Consider the following 15,904-nt stretch of genomic DNA (forward strand, 5'->3'; position numbering starts at 1 on the left):
GGGAGGGGGGGAGGGGGGGGGGAAGTCGCGGCGGGCCTGATGGCTGTCAGGCGGGCGGGCGGCGGCGGTGATTTGGTGCGAATATGACCGGCGACGGCTGGTCGCGTGGAAGACAAATGAACGACAGTTGGGCAATTGGCGGACGGTTGCGTTTTTATATCTTCTAGAGGTGAAGATGCAAATTTGCACCATGAAGTATCGTAGTTTACATTTCTCGGAGGGACGTGGAATTTCTACACCCAGGAGCAAATGCTCCTGGTGTGAACGGTAAAATCAAATAAATTAAAAATAATTCAAAAAATTCTCAAATTTATTTGTGCCATACTTTTACAAATGTTTGTTGTGCCTGCAAAATTTCATTGCAAAATCACATTGGTGGAAGGCGTGGTAAAAAAACAAAATTAATGCTCTGAAAATGTTACTTATAAAAGCATTTTGGAGCTCTGATTTTGTTTTTTTGGCACAGCTTTCATCAATGTGATTTCACAATGAATTTTTACGTGCAAAACAAACATTCATGAAAGTATGTCACAAAAAAAAATTCAGAATTTTTTAAACATTTTTTCTATTTTTTTCTATTTTACTATTCATACCAGGAGCATTTGCTCCTGGGTGTAGAAAGGTACTTCCGCTCTCGGAGGTGAAGATGTAACTCTTTTACATCTACGCCGTCTATTATGAAGGTGTTTTGGGGCCTGTTTTTGTATATACATTTTCTATTGAAGATGTTCTAAACGGATCAGCTTTTGTTAAAAAGCACATGAAACTAATGCATGCATGGCAATCACCATACTGTTTTTGTACAGTATGGGAAGCGGATTAAGAGCACTCGGCGACGCACCTCTCCGAAATCACGTCGGCCCACCCGCTCTCTTGGGATCTGTGTAACTGAGGAGGAAATGATTGTTGCGTGTGAATACGCAACCCAGGCGTACAAGGCAACAGTAGGTACCTGTGCTTCGGCATTTATTGTCTCTACTCCTAATGGAGCAGTTGGTAGTCTGCGCTGGTCAATTTTCGTCCCACCTTCCCTAATTTTTTTGGTACTTCGTCCCACCTTCGGCTTTCCACCGTTCCCCCGCATCTTACCTCCCAACCGATAAAAAAAACGTCAAGATACAACTACGCCAATCTGAACCGCGCCGGTTCACAGCTAGAAAAAGACCTAAAACGAACTAACACGGTTAACCTACGAAATTACGCCAGACGCTCGCACCCTCGTGCCCTCGATGCACTTGCTCGTACATGTAGCCGCCTTCATTCGTTCCTACGTCGCTCAATCCCCTCGCAGCCGCCGCCGATCCCCTCCCCCATCTCCCTCCCTCAAACGCCGCCGCCCCCGCCACCTCCAGCCGCGGCCGTCGCGCCCACCTCCAGCCGCGGCCCCCGCCCCACCTCGGCCGGTTCACAGCTAGAAAAAAGACCTAAAACGAACTAACACGGTTAACCTACGAAATTACGCCAGACGCTCGCACCCTCGTGCCCTCGATGCACAGCTAGAAAAAAAGACCTAAAACGAACTAACACGGTTAACCTACGAAATTACGCCAGACGCTCGCACCGTCGTGCCCTCGATGCACTTGCCCGCACGAGTCACCGCCTTCATTCGTTCCTACGTCGCTCAATCCCCTTGCAGCCGCCGCCGATCCCCTCCCCCATCTCCCTCCCTCAAACGCCGCCGCCCGTCGCTGCCGCCCCCGCCACCTCCAGCCGCGGCCGCCGCGCCCAGCTCCAGCCGCGGCCGTCGCGCCCACCTCCAGCCGCGGCCCCCGCCCCACCTCCAGCTCGACTCCACGATCCCCTTCCTATCGATCGCCCACGCCCCCACCGCTTCGCATCTGATCGCCACCAGCGCCCGTGCTTTTCTGGCCGCCGGCCGCCATGCAGTCCTCCGTGCCGGACCTTTGCGTTGCGTTCCTCCGCGCGAGGCCGCCGCCGCTGCAGCAGCTCTCTCGGATCCAACACGAAGCTTGCGACGAAGGGCTTGGAGTTGGCCGTGAGTGCTCGAGGTGAAGTGGCGGCATGCGTTTCTGTAGGGGGGGAGGGGCGCACATTAGGGAAGTCAGCGGCCGGATCCGAGCGCGGATGAGGCCAGGTTGCCACTTGGGGCCCATGTCGGTCAGATCCAGGCAACACATGGGAGTCGGCGTGGCGGCAGCGTAGTGCCGAGGCAGGAAGGAGGCACGGGACGACACATCGGCGGGTCGTGGTGCACTGCACGAGATGAGTGACATGATGTAAACAACGCTGTAGGCATTGATGGACATGCGTCATTTTCTACTGCCGATACTGATTCTTGAGGGCTACTGGCACTGCCGCCGGGTATGAGCAGGAACTGCCTCCATTGAGAACTCTGGGTACTGCCGCTGCCGACGACCATCGAGCACCGAGTTGGAACTGCCACCATCAAGGATGACAGGCCGCCATTGAGGTTGATTGTTTTGGCGGCGCCTTCCCACTACCAGTCTGCACCATCACTGTTGTATTCTGAGCAGCTGGAGAACCCCTACGGTTGCAAGATTCCTGTAACTTGTATTTGAGATGCATGTCCTAATCGTCTTGGTTGTGGTCAGGTGTGGTATGCAGGAATCCGTCAGAAGAATGTGGCACATAATAATAGTTTCATCATCTCATCTTCATGCTACTTCCAGTTAAGTAAGCTTACTTCTCCTTTTGATCTGTAGTTCATTTCTATTATCGGAAGCGATCTTAACTAAAATAAAATTCATGTGGTTTCTTAGCATTTTCTATCTCAAACTTTGCATCATTATGTCAGGTGCTAGAAAAATAAATGCCCGAGACATGTTTTAAGGAATTCAAAGACGAGTTCCCTTTGAAGAGCAAGCAATCATAGTACGGAGCAAGATGATTCGAAATAGAGGTTCCCATAATTAGAGGCAATTGAATCATATATGATGATTAGCCTAATGTGCTGCTATAACATTTAAAACATTTTTTTGACCTGGGAGCAATCAGCAAACTCTGACCTCTTTGTAATGTTTGATTACCATTTATGTAGGGCTCTGTACTGCAGGACAACATATTCACTATCAATATATGGTCTATTTCCAATATAAGGTGTATGTCAAGTTATACACTGACTACAGAAAGTGAGTGTGAGTGGTAATGTCACTCTATCATGGTAGACTGGAAATTAAAGATTGTAACTTGATAGCATCTGGATAAATGTTAATAAAAATTGTAGCAAAATAAAAAGGTTAAGTCTGCTGGTTCGAATAAGCAGTCACCTGGTTCGAACAGGTGATGCTCGACGACGAACATCTGCTCGAGGACACCCTGCTCGACGATGCTCCTCTTCGCTAGCATCTCCATTGCATGGTGAGCTTCCCCTCTCTCCTCCCTTTAAATTTGGAGTACTGCTTGGGTACAGATTAGGAGTAGGGTTCAGTTTATTTGTATGAGTGGGTACAGATTATGAGTACGAGATGTAGTCGTAGGCACAGTTTTAGTAAAATTTCAGTAACTTCAATTATCCTGCTTGAAGTACTTTGAAAATATACTCAAAAAATGTACTGTTTGTACTGCTGATCTTGCAGATAGGGGGAGAGTTCTTGTACTCAGAGCAGCTGTTGATCTGCAGCAACTCTAGAAGTAGGATTTAGGATAATCATAGTTTCAGTTTGCCAAGCAGGGAGTATAATTTAACTGGAAATCAACCAACTATTGCTTTGAACTGGAGTATAATTACCGAAGCGGGTCGAAGTGGGACGATGTGGTTCGGTGGTCAACGGCGGCTGCGCGGGATGCAGTATGGTATGGCTTGAGCATCTCGAGGAGGGGCTCTCTCCGCAAGGCATCCTCTACGCCAGTACGTTCTCTGATCCGAACCTTCTTCTCTTTGCTCATGCACGCACCAACGCAGCTGACCTGTCGTTGACCAGCGGCGGAGGTGTTCGAGTAGTCTGTCCCGGGGCTGCGCGTGGAGCACGTCGACGTCTCCGTCTTGCCATTGCTCAGCACCGCCCTGCCGGCTGGGGTTCTTATTTGCCATCGAGGCCTTCCGCAACTGGGACCATGGTGCCTGATAGCTTCCTCTCCGGCTGGATCGGCAGTCTATCCACCCAGTAAATTTTTTCTCTTCTCTTAAATTTCTATGTTTCTTTGTCTGATTCTCAATAAAGAGCTCAAACTCGAGATGAGTTTTTGGTTATGACCTGGCCTATTTTGTTGATCTGCCGCTGGTTAACATGTTCAAGAACAAGAGGGTCCTCATGGAGAGTATCCACAAGTCCGAGGCTGAGAAGGGAAGAGAGAAGACCCTCTCTGACCAGTTTGAGGCTTCAGTTTGAGGCCAAGCGTGCTAAGAGCAAGGCTAGCTAGCAGGGAGAGGAATATTGCGAGGAGGCAGGAGAGATTGGCTCAGGTAAGATGACTTTCACTTGAGCCCTGTCTATTTCCTCACATAGTTTGATTTGTGCTGCATTATATTGGTACTGAAATACATAATGCGTGCACATGTCTTCTGTTGGATGTTTCAGAGATGCTTATGCAGGGTTTCTTTAATCATTTTGGTTCATGGTACCAGCTAATGAAATTTACGTGCTCTGATGATGAATTCGTGCCATGTCGAGTTGGATTGGCGGTGGCGTATTTTTCCTCTTGTAGTCAAATTAGTGAGATGCTTCGTTCTCTTCTTTATGTGAACGTACATGTATGACCAGTGTAATTAGGTGCAGTAGTTTTGGTCAATGTCAAAGCAGAAGAGAGCTACATGTATGACCAGTATTGAATCACGGCGAGAGAGTAATGTAGCTTCGTCCCTCCCTGATGCTGCTAATGCAAGATGCATAGGAATCTTATTCAATATCAAAAATTGACATACCGTGCAATCATGTCTAATGTCTTTCATTAAATCTCCGCGGAGGTGCCGGCCGGCTGGTACATATGTCAGTGCATCATCTATCTCAGACTCTCAGTCACAGCTATCTAATTGGTGTATATTCATCTCCAATTACAGCCTCATAATTTTTTGGACATTCATTTACAGCCCGATCTACTTGGATGTGCAGACCTGGGAGTTGGAACAATTCACCAAGAGAAGCCAGTTCGTGTATAACAGAATGGGTGAGGAGTAAAGGCGTGTCATATTCCATATTTTCATTCAGATTTCAGAGAACGCGACAGTAATTTTTTATATTTTACTCTATAGGTGGAATTTATCATGAGATCCTACCCAAATCCGAGTACTTCTCCAAGGCACTGTACACCTTCCATTTCGCTCAAAACAATCTCTCTGTAGGCTACTTCACCAATAAGACTACCAAACATATTGAGGCCTATGACCCCAATCCGAAGGAGCGGTTCACTGTGGCAATGCAGGTACAATTCAAGCTAATTTGCTGACAATCTCGCTCACAACCAAGGAAAATTTAGTTCTTGACACAATTAACATTACATGATCTGTGCTGGCTATAGTTTATTCCTGCTTGCTTCGAAGTCTTGGTTCATGGAAAGAATTTATAATTTTATCTTTGTCCAGTCATCTGTCTAATTTCCTGAAAGTTGTTAGTCTGTCGGATGCATTTATTTTCCTAGATGCCCCGAGAAGAGGTAGTAGTGGTGGTGCGGGCGCGCCGTGGGCGAGGTGGGCTTCGGGTGTAGCGGCGGGTGCGGCTGCCCCATCGATGGCAGCGCGATGCCCCCCGCCGTCGGGCCCACACCGCCGGACATTGGCGGTGACCGGAGACTGTCGCGATGATTGTTGGTCGGTTGCGGAGCTTGCAACACGAGCTGGTAGCGCCAGCGTTGGCGAGAGAGTGAGGTGTCCCCAGTGCAGTAGGCGGGGGAAAGCTTAAGGCGACCAGTGCCCTCCGGTCCTCGTCGCTGCACGTCGAGGTCAAGTCTGAGGCTGCAAGCTGATGCATCCACAGACATCATTGTCGACTGCATCTTCAACCTCCGGATGCCGCTTCCGTACACTGCTTCGTCAACCTCAGCCGTGACCCTTCCTCCCGGTCGCCGTGTTTAATATCCTATTCGTCGGCCGCCTATCTCGAGCACCGCGAGCGAAGGTGGATGCCCTGACTGCCAATCACCAAGGTGAGCTCCAATTTTTGTTGATGTGCAGTTTGTTTGTCGGACGCCACCTAAGCTATGAAGTTCTACACAATGTGAACTGTTTGTTGTGAGCTCTGTAGTGTTGTGTCCTTTAAAAGTGGGCATGTTAGGCTTGTTGTAGACAGTGCTATGCTTGTTGCTAGTGATTGATTGCTAGATGTGCTATGATTGTTACAGACAGTGGGAATGGTAAGTACTGACGAATTTTGATTCAGTTGGTTAGTTACTATAAGCAAGAACACGCTATAAGCGCCAAAATGCTAGAGAGAAAAGTTCAAGAGCCAAGAACACAACAGGGTCGTTGACTTGGTAAGCCTCTTTGATGTAATAAATTGGTGTTGGTGGGTCCATGTGGCTGGAGAACCCTTTTTCTCCAAAACGTTGGCACTGCCGTGCTCATCGTACACGCCGGCATGGTGGTGCTCAACTTATGGGAGTAGCCCACGCAACCACCGCCTCTTGGGACATCTAAATAATCACATTTTGCTGATATTTTTCTTCTAATTGATGACTGATTCAATTTGCACGGAGCAATTCTGGAGGAAATAGTACAGGCTAACTCTAAATCATTTCTTAGCTGGTCAACCATGTAATTAGAAAGCACAAATAAGCTACCAAAATGATATAGCTTGGTAGAGAAGTTTGGAATATTAACCTCCTGGTTTAGTTACCCAGGCAATGGAGATCCCACACAATTTTTTGAACTCCCATGCAAATTATTATGACAAGTTGCTTGGTATCTGACAATCTGCTTGTCCTTCTGCTATGCATTTTCAGAAACTCCGCGGAAAGCTGCTGCAGATAGGTGTTATGCTGGTATATTCTTTCTGTAGTCTTTGTTCAGGTAAATCAGACCAAGACTTGGAGACTATAGATAGCCACTCTTTTTTTACCAACCTTTGTTTTTGTTAATAATGAGTCTGACAATGAAGTGACTACATCTCCATCTTTTCACCTTTGTTTCTACTGGGCTTCTCAAAGGTCCATTCCTGTAATATTTTGGAGGACATCTCCCATTACAATATTTGGGGGTTTTCAATTTATGAGTAAGGCACGCGAAGCTCCCTTACAAACCCGACAAATCGTACTTCGGAATCATTGCATTTTTCTTCATCGGCTTCGTCACATCAAACACGTAAGCAAAAGGCAATATATATACTACTGGACCCTGAAGCCCCAAATCATCTTCTGTTTTCTATGTACTCCCATGATTATTTAGCAAATGCCAAAAATAGTGTTTCTTTCATGCGTACATCGTTTCGTTTGGAGTTTTGCCCACTTGATCTGAATATGAGGAAGGACAAATATCTTGTAGCAGATCAGATTCAGGTCATGTCATGATTCCTTAAGGGCCTCATTACTGGTGGTGTTTCTTTCTTCCATGGTGATTCCTATTTTTCATAGTTGTACTAGCAGGATTATCATAACAACTAAGCAAATGCCTAGCTGGAAATTTGAGAGGCGTGTGATCAGGTGTCAATACTTAAAGAAAGAGCCTTTAGTTTTTCTTAATCAGAATGCAGAAATTTAAGCATGTAGATCTTTGATGAAAACATAATTAAGATATTGCTGAGGTAATCTCATGTTACCTTTGTATTATGTTAGCCTACTAATTTACTATATCCAGGTCATAATATTGTTGCTATTTTCATGAACTACGTAATGGTTAATGACACAACTCAATGAACTAAGTATTGAGAGCATGGGCTGTTGCGGTGGACCGGTGGTAACGACAAGCTCAGAGGGTTTTGCCACTGTGATCATGTTGGTCGTGCTAGCACTGACAACGTAGAGTATACAATATACTGCTGGGACCAGTGACACTTATTCTACTTCCTTAACAGCGGGCAAATTGGTAATTTTTGGTCGATATAGCAAGTTTGAGAAGACCCAATTTTGTTATACTATGTAAGTTGATACACTTTTTATATGTTCGATTGGTGATATTGGAAATAGCTAAGCTTACTGGTGTGATCCATCTAAGAAAATCTCACACAATGACATAAACCTATATCTAGAATGATACGAGGACTGTGAAATAAGAAGGATGTGATGCTACTATGTTCCGGTGGATTGTAAGATGGCATTTGAGGATTTACTAAGTATTTAATGATTGGAAACATTACTCTTGGTATGTTTATAGGCGAGGCTGCTGGCGCCTTGCATGGATTTCTTTCTTCTTTCTTTCCAGCTCCCTGTAACTGTTTTCTTCTACCGCTTCATAAGTGAAAATCAGCAATCTGCTGCTTTTTCATCAAGAAAAACTCTTGATATGTTTTATTTTTCAGGTCTTGCATACTGTTGTCGGTAATATGTTAGCAAAAGTTCAATGATATTTGTTTAAAGCGAGAATTCTTCACCGTGTTTTAACTTTTACATGCCCTAAAGATAGAAACATCTAATCTTATGAATTTGAATTTGCGCTTCAAGAAAACTTGAATTGACTTGTCCACGACGATTATTTCCAAGTACATCAGTTCAAGGCAGGGGGTTGGCGGGTTCAACTAGGGGCTGCGAGGGTCATCAGATCAGTATGTTCGCGGGTATGGGACGGGCCCACACCAACATCGGCGTTGCAGTGGCGAGCGACAAGGGGCGAAGCTGAGCAGGAGTTGTTGCCCGTGTCAACCCGCGACCGCTATAGCGCGATGTGGAGGGCAACTCCTCCTTGTCCCCCTCCACCTCGAGAACGAAGGCATCCCAGTCATCCTCTTTGCCGGATCTGTCACCTCTGGCATCGTCGATGTCGACATTGGGACAGAGAGGGGGAGGGGACATTGGGACAGAGAGGGGGAGGGGAATGGACGTGGAGTGGAGGTGAATCGATGGAGTGCGGATTGAAAGTGAAGTGGACTTAGGGTTTGCTTCGGGTGGGGATTTTAGTGGGGACAAAGTGGGGTCGACGCGGGCTAGCATGGGCCAGGCTAATGTGGCGGACGCGGCCTTCCTATATCTGCCCCAGATTTTGGTTAGATATGATGGGTGCGTGACAACCCATGCCTATAGGGTTGTTATGAGTCATCGGTCTGCGTCGGTTTTTCTGACCGGTTAGTGACTGGGCCTTTTGACCGGGCGTATAGGGGTGGTTTTTGGTGCTCGGATGTAGATGCTCTCTATTGTGGCGTAGTGAAGGTGGTTGGATCGACGGGTGAAGAAAAAGACAAACATTTGGAGGAAGACCAGCGACAATCGAGCTCGACTAAAACACACATTTCTTTTTAGTTAATTGCAAAGGCACTCCCTTCAAATTTCCATGCATTGTGACCATACGAATATATTTTACTTCTATTATCACTATATTCAAAATAATATTAATTTAGGAAATTACCGAGATTTGTCTGGCTATTACTTCTTTATGCTCTGGTGGAATGGTAAAGAATTACTTCATCCGGTTTGTATGATGGGTATTCTCTGATAGACATTTTAATCCCTTTGACGTGAAGTATTTTTGCTAACTGCATATATTGCTTATGCATAATGGGTATGAGTTCAGGTCCTTCAGGAAGATGTTTTTATTATACTTGCTCGAATTTCATGCCAGTGAAGATAAAAACAAAATTTCTGATATTGTGCGAGATTTCTTAAGTGCATAAAATAGTAGATCTTAATTTGTAACAATTTTTTAGAAGGTCAAATTTCGTTTTTGCTATCAATTAACATTGCAAGTGAAGTGGATTTAAATTGTTACTCGATTGGGCCCATGATATCTATTCTCTACACATGAAATTTAACATGCTTTATATTTACATAGCTCCAGCAAAATATTTCAAAAGCCCATGGCAACGCACGGGCATTCTATTATAATAACAGAGGATGGTGCTTGCAGTTGTTGTGGGTGCTGATGGTTCCCCTGTCTTGGTTTCTTGGAATGGTGATTCAAGAAGGGACACCATCGTGTGGATGGACCATAGGTCTCTTGACCAAGTCGAGTGAATTAATTCTCACAGTTCACCGGTATGGCAATTTTATGGTGGGAGTGTCTCCCCAGAATACAGATAAATAGTTTTGAATTATTTCGTAAGATCGGTAGACAACATTTGCTGTGTATTTTATAGTTACCGGCGTTGATTGTATCGTATTGATTTACCTTTTAAAACATTTATGGGTAAATGAAAATATACAAAAATCTTGGTTTAGTTATATAGGTGAGTTTCAACTCACAACCTCTCTAAGCCTGTAATAAGCTATGAGCTGAATTTCTAACAAGTTTACTTTCTAACATCTAAATTAACTACAGCCCAAAGGCAGCAGCCTGTTACTATTTTATATCATTTGTTGTTGATTTGTTTTTTTTCAGAATTGCATTGGCAAATCATGAAAGGTGTAATGTTCACGGATTTTTGTTAGATGATCTGTTGGTCCGGTTTAATTTTAGCGGGCATGAGGCATCTGGGTACTGTTTACGAATTGATAGCGCACCTTGCTTAAATCCTACTAACAATTTTCTCAAGAATTCATACTAACAAGTGTCTTTGCTTTTTGTTTGATGCATTTAACATGTTCAGGAAACATGTTTCAAGGGCCTTGTTTGTCGATCTGGAGCCCACTGTTAGTAGATTATGGCAGTAAATCATAGTCAGTTTCCTTGTCTACACTTCATCATAGCCTCATATGTACTATTATATGACTGTTGCATTTCATTTCTTTTTGCAGATAGGTCATGTTGTTGGACGAGGGCGGGCTAGCGGAGGGCGTGTCGGCGGACGACGTGGAGGTCGTGTTCGGCTCCATCGGCCGCATCGCCGGCATCGAGTTCGTGCGCACCAGCAGCCCTAGCTTCGCCTACGTCGGCTTCCACTGCCCCTCCCACAAGGTCATGACCAAGTTCTCCACCGTAAGCATCCACCAGCCCATCAACAATCTCATTGTAACTATGTTTCTACACTTCGGCAGCACTTGATAGTAGCAGATTAGGGTTTTGTTGATTCTCCACATTAGCCGTGTGTATTCAGTAATTTGAATGTAGAATTTTGTGTTATGCGAGTAGAGCTTTACCAACTTAATAACAGAGGATGGTGCTTGCAGTTGTTGTGGGTGCTGATGGTTCCCCTGTCTTGGTTTCTTGGAATGGCGATTCAAGAAGGGGCATCATCGTGTGGATGGACCATAGGGCTCTTGACCAAGTCGAGTGAATTAATTCTCGCAGTTCACCGGTATTGCAATTTTATGGTGGGAGTTTCTCCCTAGAATACAGATAAATAGTTTTGAATTATTTCGTAAGATCGGTAGACAACATTTGCTGTGTATTTTACATTTACCGGCGTTGATTGTATCGTATTGATTTACCTTTTAAAACATTTATGGGTAAAGGAAAATCTACAAAAATCTTGGTTTATGTTATATAGGTGAGTTTCAACTCACAACCTCTCTAAGCTTGTAATAAGCTATGAGCTGAATTTCTAACAAGTTTGCTTCATTCTTTTTTTTTCTAGGGAAACTGGTGATGAAACCCGCAGCTTATCACACATGAGCAGCGGAGGGAGTTAAAATCGTGTGGTATGAAACCATGTGGAAGGGGTGAAGTCTTTTGGGCAGAAAGTTTGGGAGACCTTTATGAAGAGAGCTACGCAAAAACAGGTTGAATGCTTATCCATTTCTCCTTTTTTTCACTAAAGGTGATGTATCATTTGTAGTTCTTAATTTTCTAATACGCCATTCTATGCAACTCAAATAGGACACTCGATTGTGTTTCCTCGTCATCCTCTATGTTCTGGTTTGACACCTACTTCTGCAAAGGCAAGCAAATCAGTTTTGCAGTTCATTTAATGTGACACTATTTAAGCTATTAACGCAAAGTGTTTTCATGAGTGAACAAAGATACAATCGATTACCTAAGTGCTTTCTTTGTAGTTTTTTATGTTAGAAGTAAGAGAATAAATGTCTGTGCTGTTAATTTCCAGTATTTCATTTTGTAATGGCGTTTACCTCCAATGTTTAGGAGTTAGGCTTGCTTCCCGGGACTCTTGTTGGGACTTCCCTTATGATGCTTATGCCGGGTGTCTTGGAGTCATGGAAAGTGTGCCAAATGCAGAGTTTAAAGTTGAAAGTAGGTGCCGGTTCCCCTATGTTTTTCTAAAAAAACTATGACTCCTTCTAAAGCTTCACATTTATTTATGTGAAACATTTGTCCCAAAAAACGATGTAAAAACTTGTGTATTGATACATTGATAGAGAAAAATAATATGTACAAGCCTAAGATAGGTACACAATGCACAAGATTATGTGGAGCATTTTTTTCTGCGGTATTTGAGGAAGAAGCAATATTCCATTGCATGGTCTTGGTTTGCGGAACATTTACATGCCACATGGCTTTTTCAAAGAATAAGCTATTTATCCCTGGTGTTGGGGAACTATTTTTGTCTGGTGTAGTTTCCTTCATATATTTTACTTCCTTGCCAACGTCTCTATTAATTTTTGTATGTGGTTTGCTCTCCGCGATCATATGTTGGCTATGTTAAGTTAATGCTTTTATTTCTTGAAATTTTAGTGCTTATCTTTTCATTGCACATCCAGCGATGATACCTGAGTTTTGGCTCAAGGAATGTGGCCAAAGTGTAACTGGCGCTTTACTTGATTACATTGCTCAAAACCATATTGCGGCTCCCTTTTCTTGCTAATCAAGCTGCTTCTGAAAGTAAGTTGCATGTTTCTCCCAATGTAGATTGCCTTTTTTCTGACATGATGTAGATTACCTTTGAGGGTGTACCGTGTAAAGGTGTATACTATTCATCTCAAATTATCCAGGTGTGTCCATTTATGAGTTGATGAAGAAGACATTGCTTTTGATGTCACATGAACAAAGTATGCCTTTTTCTTTCTGCCTTGAGTCAAAACACCCATGTCCTTCCAGATTTTCATGGAAATCGGTTAGAGTTAATCTATGCTTAACCAAGAATGTTGGCTATCTAGATCTTTTTTCTTTGTACATTATGTGATACCAAAAATGGTATGTCTGTTTTAATTAGATTATACAGCTATGAGCGCACACCACGCCCTCCGTTTCTAAATATTTGTCTTTTTAGAGATTTCAAATGGACTACCACATACGGATGTATATAGACATATTTTAGAGTGTAGATTCACTCGTTTTTCTCCGTATGTAGTCACTTGTTGAAATCTCTAGAAAGACAAATATTTAGGAACAGAGGTAGTATAACACAAAGATCTCAGAACTGTTCAACCAGACTTCTTTTCCTGTCATGAATCTCAACTGTCATTTATGTAAAATTAACATGCCCTTGACATATACATTGTGGTCCGAGTGATTATAGCCAGTTTCACCATTGTTCAGTTTACAACATTATGATATTGCAGATAATTATGGTGATGTTGTCCATAGGATTTCTTGTGCTTCAAATTTTGTTGATCGAAAGCGGAGTAAGGAGCCCATCTTTCATGGAATCATCTACAACGATGCACGACTGGATCGAATTGAAGAGCAAATATATTTTGGCGAGGAAGGACAAATGTTGATTAGGTTTCATTTTAATTAGGCTTCATCTTTGTTGCAGTCAGTTGATTTCAGAAAGTATTACATTCAGATTACTTGAAGATAGACAAAAGCCTGAATTCTTATTAGCTGGTGGTTGAGCCATACAAACGTTGTTCTAATTTCTACAAGGCAAGTCGAGATTGACTTTCAAAACTAAGGATTATGCAGCCATAATCTGACATTAAATTAATTGAATTAGAGAATTGGAGGCTGGAGAAGTCGGTTGCACAGGGCAAAAAAGAAACAGAATTGGCTCATAGTCTGGGGAAATATGATGGGCGAGCAGGTGTGTTGGGCACTCGTCAATGCGAGGCGTCGCTGATCAACATACTAACACCCTGCTTTAGACCTGGCATATCCAACTAGATGTGCATGCTTAGCAACCTCAAAGAGTCTGTTGGAGACACATTTGTGCATACCGGCGATGGCTCATGCGTCCTTTCACTTAATTAGAATTTTCTTCTTAATGATACGACTGCTGTTAGTTATTTTTGGATTCGAATTTAATTTGTGTGGAGTTCCTTAATGCACAATATGACAGATTAACTTGTTGTTTTAGTTCAGTTCGTAGGCGTAGCTTTCTCATTTGGTATGTGGTATACAATGTACTTTATCAATATGGTGACTTTTTGATAGTTGTGATGTTACCACTTCTGCATTTAGTATGTCGTATATAATCTATCTGTATGATAATGGTTGTCATCTTGATTCTTGGATCCAAATCAAACGACACATGTGACAGCCGTGGCAGCCTCGGCCCGTGGTGGTCGAAAGGGCGCGCAACATGGAGGCATGGAGGTGAGGCAGGAGAGGTCGTGGTCAGACTGGTACTGCACTGAGTGTAGAGGAGTTTGGTGTATACGGTAATTCTTCCTACGTTGTTGTTATTGATTGATGGTGAATCTAAAAGGATGGAGAAGAAAACCCTAAAAATTTGCGTGTGGATGTGAAAGGTTGGGTTTGTGAGCTAGGTGTGCCATTGATGTCAGTGGCGAAGTTGGATCAGGAAAGAAGAAGAACATGAGTGATTTAACAGTAAATAAGAAATCAATAATGCTGCTTGATGTGCATGATGATGTTCATATGATTGATGTTGAGCCTATACAATATGTACCACACCCGTTGCAACGCACGGGCAAATTGAATCTATTATGCTAACTTTTATGCCATGTTATTATAAGTATTTATGCCATCTTCTTTAGAAAACAGGTTAGTAGAAATTCTCTTTTCTCGCCTTTCTTATTACATGGACTCAACTAACAATGTGGCAATAGGTTCTATCACTCGGGTAAAGAGCGCACACAGCTGGACGTCGTATATTCCTTTAATCTAGGTAACCTACAACTTGGTCAATTCCAATTCCAATTCCAATTTATTTTTGTTATCACTACATTTTTTATATTATTAATTGAAATTATTGCAGGAATATGTCTAGCTAATTTTTTTTCATTTTATGCTCTGGTGGAATGGTAAAGAATTGGTCAAGCCGGTTTGCGCGGTGAGTATTGTCCGTTAGATGTTTTAAGACCTTCGGCGTGAAATTTTCATATTAACTACATATATTGTTTGTGCAGGATGAGTATGAGTTGAGGAAGCAATTTTTTATTATACTTGCTAAAACATCATGGGAATGAAACTAAAGGCAACTTTCATGATATTGATAGTTTTGTAATAGATGTTAAGGTCGAACATCGTTACATGGACATGTCGTTAATCTTTTTTTATCAATTTACATTGCAAAAATGAATTTCAATTATTCAATAATTGTGTTTGTGTTATATTATTTGTATGTGTGGTATTCAATATGTAACTCTTGCAAACTATTTCAAGAGCCCGTGGCAACGCACGGACACTCTACTAGTATACAGTGTATGTCTGTTGTCTCACATGTGAGCTTGCTCGCCTGAAGCGGAGTGGAGCAAGTTCATGGCCGTGGGGACCGGGTCAGGGCAGGCGCTGGCCATACGCAAGCCGAGATCAAGGACGCTGGCCACGGCCATGACGCAAGCCCAGGTCAAGGACGCCGGCCACGGCTAGGATGCACAGGACCTCAAACATGGATAGCACGACCTACACGACACTGTTTGAGGAGAAGCACGACCATGCCGAGCTTGGCGGCGACCGGGATGACCAGGACGTGAACGACGATTATGCAAGCTTGATGACGACGGGACGACTAGGATGGAACGATGTACAGGCGGCCACCTCATGTCGTGCTAGGAAGTGATGCCGGCGGCGATATTGTCGCTGGCCGTGGTCACGAAGAACATGCAGTCGGCGCCCAAAGTAGACGCGGTGCGCAGAACGTGGCAAACACATACGAGAGCTACCTTG

General features: G+C 43.6%; 1 long non-coding RNA gene across 25 annotated transcripts; it reads left to right on the top strand.

Moving 5' to 3' along the window:
• The first annotated feature begins 1,554 nt into the window (after window positions 1-1,554).
• Window positions 1,555-14,155, top strand: LOC123150059 (uncharacterized). 25 transcript variants are annotated; one of them, XR_006474953.1, is made up of 19 exons: window positions 1,557-2,237; window positions 2,333-2,431; window positions 2,574-2,655; window positions 2,777-3,339; window positions 3,558-3,829; window positions 3,903-4,085; window positions 4,218-4,907; window positions 5,009-5,085; window positions 5,171-5,340; window positions 5,557-6,060; window positions 6,856-7,213; window positions 10,376-10,471; window positions 10,584-10,653; window positions 10,732-10,912; window positions 11,104-11,247; window positions 11,511-11,655; window positions 12,017-12,124; window positions 12,592-12,712; window positions 13,393-14,155. It is a non-coding gene; the product is annotated as an uncharacterized lncRNA (long non-coding RNA). The 25 variants fall into 25 exon arrangements; XR_006474945.1 differs by having other exon boundaries at window positions 1,559-2,655; window positions 2,777-2,881; window positions 3,020-3,123; window positions 3,262-3,339; XR_006474939.1 differs by having other exon boundaries at window positions 1,559-2,655; window positions 2,777-2,881; window positions 3,020-3,110; window positions 3,262-3,339.
• Window positions 14,156-15,904: the final 1,749 nt, after the last annotated feature.

This window comes from Triticum aestivum, chromosome 7A (assembly GCF_018294505.1).
Source record: "Triticum aestivum cultivar Chinese Spring chromosome 7A, IWGSC CS RefSeq v2.1, whole genome shotgun sequence".
NCBI lineage: Eukaryota > Viridiplantae > Streptophyta > Magnoliopsida > Poales > Poaceae > Triticum > Triticum aestivum.